General features: G+C 31.7%; 1 protein-coding gene across 3 annotated transcripts in view; it reads right to left on the reverse strand.

Annotated features, from left to right (window-relative positions):
* Positions 1–6558, reverse strand: part of GPHN (gephyrin) — a 618338-nt gene that overhangs the window by 344399 nt on the left and 267381 nt on the right. The gene's annotated exons all lie outside the window — the stretch shown is intronic.

Below are 6558 nucleotides of genomic sequence, written 5' to 3' on the forward strand. Positions count from 1 at the left end.
GTGGTACGCGGGCCTCTCACTGTTGTGGCCTCTCCCGCTGCGGCGCTCCGCGGCATGTGGGATCTTCCCGGACTGGGGCATGAACCCGTGTCCCCTGCATCGGCTGAACACTTTTGATACTAAGTTTGTATTGTTTTGATTTGTCAGGTGACAATTTTAGGAGTACATGTACTTTAGCACTCACTCAATAAAGTCCAAGGTGCTTGATAAATACTGTTAAATTGAACAAAGACTATAAATGTTGTTTTTAGCAAACTGGTAGGTCATAAATGTGCCCATGCTCTGAGGCATATACTACTTTACAAGGGATAATGCAAAATAAATATAAACCTCAGATAAAAGGGACTATTACTAAAAAGCTATCCTGAATGTCACATATTTGGGCCATTTCAAGCCATATTCCAAAAATTTTAAACTACAGAGGTACAAAGTAAATAGGTTCAGACAGGATATCAGGAGGTACTTAATGCAACTGCACTAATAATCCACATATCATATAGACTATAGAAATTCTTATTCTTGTTCCTTTGCCCATGCCTTGAAGTAGTAGTGGGAAAATGTTGACTAACATTCTTATTTTTTAGACTTATCCACTAGGTATGCTAATAGCTAACAATAGGTATCAGAGTACAATGGTTAGTAGCAGAAATACTTGGGGCTGTCATATCTAATTAGAGGTAATAGGTAATATTATTAATTAAATGAGAAAGAAAAAGGTAAAGGAAAAAAGGACATTTACTGAGCATCTACAAACATGCCAGGTTTTATACTGATGCTTTTACATGCATTATAGTCACTTCCTAACTTGGATAACCTTGGGCAAATCAATTAATTGATCTGTCTCAGTTTCTCCACCTTTAAAATAGATACAACAATAGTACCTACCTCATATGGTTGTTTTGAAGGCTAAATGAATTAACATATGCTTGAAATAGCTCCTGACACATAGTAAGTGCTATATATATTTGTTAATTAGTATTATTGACTACTTTTATTATCTCAATTATCAGAAAAAACAACCTTGAGAGGTAGGCATTAGCTAATTGAGTAGATGAGAAAATTGAAGTTTGAACAGGTTAATTTTGCTTTAATTTCATAGTTAGTGGTAGCGTTTTAGATTCAAATTTAGGTCTGTCTGACTAAGTGTTAGTATCAGGATATAGACATATTGCATCCCAACATATTGAGACAAAGGCAAAAAGATGAAAACATATTTCCCATGTCCAGGACTATTTCATAAAAATTACAAAAAGAGCTCCTTCAAATGGCATAAAATATAACCTTATTTGACCATAAAGGGATAGTATATTTTATTGAATCTAGTTTTAAATATTTCCAGTACAAGAGTTTCTAGTATTCTGCTTTCTTACCAATTTCACAGTTTAGTTATCCTATTTATACAGAACAATTTAAAAATACTCAAAATTTTATTTCAATATGGTTATTTTTACCTTTACCATGTATAATAGGTATTTTACTTTAGTCATAACAATGTTAGAATTACAAAATAAATATTCATAGAGTTCTACAGTATCAGTATATGATATTTTGCTAGGGAAATTAACAATGTTTTCTAGAGAATATTGATATGTACTTGAAAGCAACTATATAATTTAAATGACCTACAGTAGTGATCAAATTTTCTTTCAAAAACAGAAATTATTAAACATGGTGTTCTGCTATGCTTCTGCTATAATGCAGGAGAGATCTTCTGGTTTTTAAAATGTCCAATGTTAACTTTTAGATGGTGCTGTTAAATGTAAATTCTCACTGATTTTCACAAGAGTCACAAATTAAGAATCATTAACATATAGTCAGTAACTCAGCTCAATTATGTCTCCTTCCTTTTACTTACACAGTATTCTCGCTTTTGAAGCATTATAATGTAAGAAAAATGGTTAATGACTACATAAAATTATAGTTGACTTACAGTACATTCATACCTGAAGTTATGAAATATATAAATTTCAATATACTGATTATGAAATAAATTTTATAAAATAAAGTTTTTCTTTGATTTGATATTTCTGTAAAAAAAATTCCTAATAACCCAAGTGGAAAATATTTGTAGAAAGTTTAGGTAGTAATCTGTTCCAAAGAAATGTAAATATTTTAGGCTATAAACAAAATATGTGATCTGGAATTCATAATCTTTTCCTAGAAATTCATCCTTTGTACCAGATTTTACCTCTTTCAGCATTAGTCATTTTGTCAGATGCCTCTTCACTTCCAAAATGAACCATAAAAACCCTTTTAAATGAACATCCTTTACATCAAATTTATAGTTTCTTGAAATTTTTGCGATTCCTCCTTTAGTTTGATTATTTCATAATGACAAATTTTATCAGGACACTTTTTAGGAGATACTACTACGAACAGTAGCTTGAAAATTTTTTCGGAGTGAGATTTTACTTAATGTATAACAAATCCAATAATTTGATCAATTTTGAAGGTTCAAAATTTTATATATTATTTATAATGAGGGATCTTTTGTTTTTATTATTCTATATTGTCTACTGAGACAATGGTACAATACACTTTATTATGGAAGAAAAGTGTTCTTTCATTTTAAGAAATGAAACCCAACATCATTTCAAATTACTAAAGAACAAAAGGTAAAAGTAAATTTAAAAGTCAGTTAAAAATGTGAGTAAAGATGACTTATGTTCATCTAACAGACCAGAGGTTGGCAAACTTTTTCTGCAAAGGATCAGATAGTAAATATTTTAGGCTTTGCAGGCCTATACGGTTTTCATTCAACTATTCAGTTCTGCTGTTGTAGCCATAGGCAATAGGTCAATGAATGAGAGTGGCTATGTTCCAATAAAACTTCATTTATGGACATTGAAATTTAAATTTCAAATAGCTCTCGTGTCACAAAGTATTATTTTCCTTTTGACTTCTTTCAGCCATTTAAAAATGAAAAATCCATTTTTAGTTCACAAGTCATACAAAGAAATACGACAGGCTGAATTTGGCCTACAGGCCAGTTTGCTGACCCCTGCAATAGATTGAGTTTCTTGAGGACAGGGACCATGTCTTATTCATTTTTTAACTCCAGCACCCAGCATGGCATCAGATACATATCAAGGATTAAAAATAAAAAGCTTGACAAATGAATAAATAAATGAGACCCAAGATGCATGCTAGGCTTTTATCCAACTCTTTAATTCATAATCAAAATAATATATTACTATACAACCTTTTATTCTGGTGTAGCTTAGTAGTCTAAAAGTGCTGAAAATTATTTTTACCTTACAAATATTAAATAGTTCAGTATTTTCTAATTTACCATAATACATTATCAAACATTTCTTTGTAATTGCAAAGATGTTCTTTTTAAAATAAATGTTTCTTCATCTTTTATTCTCTTCTAGACTTTATGTCTAAAGGGCTTTCACTTTACCTCACTTATACGTCCTTAATTATACTTTTACCTTTTAAGAATAATAAAAGATTCTTTACGTAATAATACCTATTTTGGATATAATTGCTTTTAAGTGATAATGGGACATGAAGAGATAATATACTTGGTATAGCAATGAGTTATGTTCTATAGAATTTTATTACTAGCATTTCACCAATGTCAACGGATTATCCAACCTTTATCAGATCCGAGAAAATGCAATCTATTATTAAAAATAAAGCTTTTCAAAAGTTGTAGAGTATGGATTATTATGTTACTGTATGTAAGCTTTGATAGTATCTCATGTTGAGAGGCAGGGAACAGACCAGCAGGTACGTGACTATCAGATAAACCTCATTCTAAGATACAGGGCCTAAAAGTAGAAACAAATTCGTAATTTAGGAAAATCAATTCTGATTGCCTTATTCGTATAAAATATGTAAATAAGATACATTTTACTAAACTTGCTATTTCCATTTTTCTGTTAATAGACCTGGAAGAACTCTAAAGCTATTAAGCTTTTCATTTTCTCTAAGGTTCAAACACAGTGCCAATAACTTTAGATTGCTTTATTTCACTCATTCAATTTATCATTTTCCCCCTTCCTTTTTTTTTTTTTTTGCGGTACGCGGGCCTCTTACTGTTGTGGCCTCTCCCATTGCGGAGCACAGGCTCCGGATGCGCAGGCTCAGCGGCCATGGCTCACGGGCCCAGCTGCTGGCATGTGGGATCCTCCCGGACCGGGGCAAGGACCCGTGTCCCCTGCATCGGCAGGCGGACTCTCAACCACTGCGCCACCAGGGAAGCCCTCCCCCTTGCTTTATTTAAACAACCCACACAACTCACAAACATTGTCCATTGTGTTTGTAGATCAAACTTATTACTGACAATTACTGACTATAAAATATTAGCACCTTAAGGGAGAAGTTTTATATTATTTTACCTTTATCACTAATATTTGTGTTTTCTGTCAATAACTTCTGACTCTAAAAATATTTGCAACCTTAAGTGTATATAGGTACATATGCTCTACAAATAGGTTTCTCTTTATAGGCACAATTATCTAAGACAATTAACTATATTATTACAGGTCCAAAATTATACTTCTGGATTCCTAGCTGACATCCCAGTGTTAAGTTTTAGATATTATAAGAATTGCAACTATTTAAAGATAAGAAGAAATTAGGAGAATTATTTTTGGGTGGTCTTATATTGCTTTTATGTTTATTTTTCAAAGGCTTAACAGCCCTATGGACTTTTGCTGTAGATAATCATACCTTATGTGTGTGTGTGTGTGTATATATATATATGTATATATATATATATAATTTGAAATAAAGTAAATCTATTAAAGATCAAGATATTCACAATCAGGTAACTTACTTGTTTTCAAAAATAGATATTAGAGAAGACATAATTATATGTATTTACCCTAATACAATTTTAGCCAGGTAGTTGCTATAGGCATATACAAATATAAGAGCACTTCTAAGGTTTTCTGGTAACTGAAGAACTGCATTGAAGAATAAAGAAAGAACTTCTCAATTTTCTGATATTGAAATACACAAAGTCATGGAAAGACATAGACTCTTGTTAACTAACAGTAGAAAAAAAAAGGTTGGGCGATAAACAGATACTAGAATGGTAGAATTTCAAGACCTCTGAGTTATATGGAGATGGAAAAGATAAAATATGAAGCTTACTATGTTAAAATTTTTAAAAATTTAACAAGATTGTGACGATTTCATGGATATACTTTAAATCTAGTATACGACTATTTTTGCCCATTTGATAGTTATGTATAAAAATACTACAAATTTGTCCACTTTGATAGTTATGTAATAACTAATAAAAAAAATTAACCCTTATAAGTTAACCCTTACATAGTGCTTACTAAAATGCCAGGAATAGTTCTCATTGAAACCTCACAGCCATCCTGGTAGATAAGCACTTTCATTTCCCTCATTTTATAGGAAATTAAGGCACAGAATGATTTAATAATTAGTCTACACTCACCGTGTTGTAAGTAGCAGAGCCAGAATTTAAAAGTTTGGATTTGCAACCTAGTGTTTTGGTATTAACTTGAAACTCCACGGAACACAAAATATTTAATTTTGTGATGCAAATTATTTTCCCACAATTAAAAATAATTTTGTTAACTGGTTATGAATGAATTCTATGGTAACTTTTTTTTACTTTTCTGATATAAAAGTAATATTATGAAAATGTCAAACCAGTACACAAACAACAAGGATATATAAAACCAAGGTCATTTACTTCAAACACTTAACCCAACACTCAAACTCCAAAAATCAATGTCTTCACATATGTGGGCGATTTTCTTACAAACAAAACAAAACATAAACACACCTTTACAGGAGATGGCTTCCCTCCAATTGTACTTTTTAAGTTAGTCTCACAGTTTAAAAGAAATATAAAAATTAGCCAAAGGACCATTTCCCCTTAGGACCCAGAAGCTATACAAGAATTACTTCTTTTTTAAGTAGTTGAAGCTAACAATCTCCCAGAATTCTATTCTAATTGCTTAATAAAATGACTTTATTTATAAGCTTAATTATAATAATATTCCAAAAATCTCTGTGCCATGATTTTTACATAGAAGAATAGAAAACTTTTTAAAACTTGTTAAAACAATGTGCATTTTTACATACTAGAGCCAATGGTTCCCAAAGTTTGGAAGCACGGTCTATGCACCAGCAACATGTGCGATACCTGGGGCCTTACTAGAAACACAAATTCTTGGGACCCACTGCAGATTGACTGAATCAGAAACACTGTGGGTGAGACACAGCAATCTGTTTTACCTCTAATTGTGGTACAAGCTAAAGTTTGAAAACTGCTATATTAGAGTAAGGACAATAATTATTTAATAGGTACTGAGCAAAAGTATCTTGCTATGAATAAGATAGGAGACACAATGGTGCACTGATTTGGAAATAAAAAACCAGTTAACAATAAGTTGAAATTCAGCCAAGAAACACTTTTCTGGGAGGTAAAGGAAACAATGTCACGAGTATTAATATAAGTTTGCATATGACTCTGAAGTGACACATGAAGCTTATGGCTTCTTTAAAAAGAAAGGAGGACTTTCCCCCTTGTATCACTGAGCACTGTCTATTCTTCATTCTTTC

The sequence above is a fragment of the Lipotes vexillifer genome, unplaced genomic scaffold (genome assembly GCF_000442215.2).
Source record: "Lipotes vexillifer unplaced genomic scaffold, Lipotes_vexillifer_v1.1 scaffold629, whole genome shotgun sequence".
NCBI classification, from domain to species: Eukaryota; Metazoa; Chordata; class Mammalia; order Artiodactyla; family Lipotidae; genus Lipotes; species Lipotes vexillifer.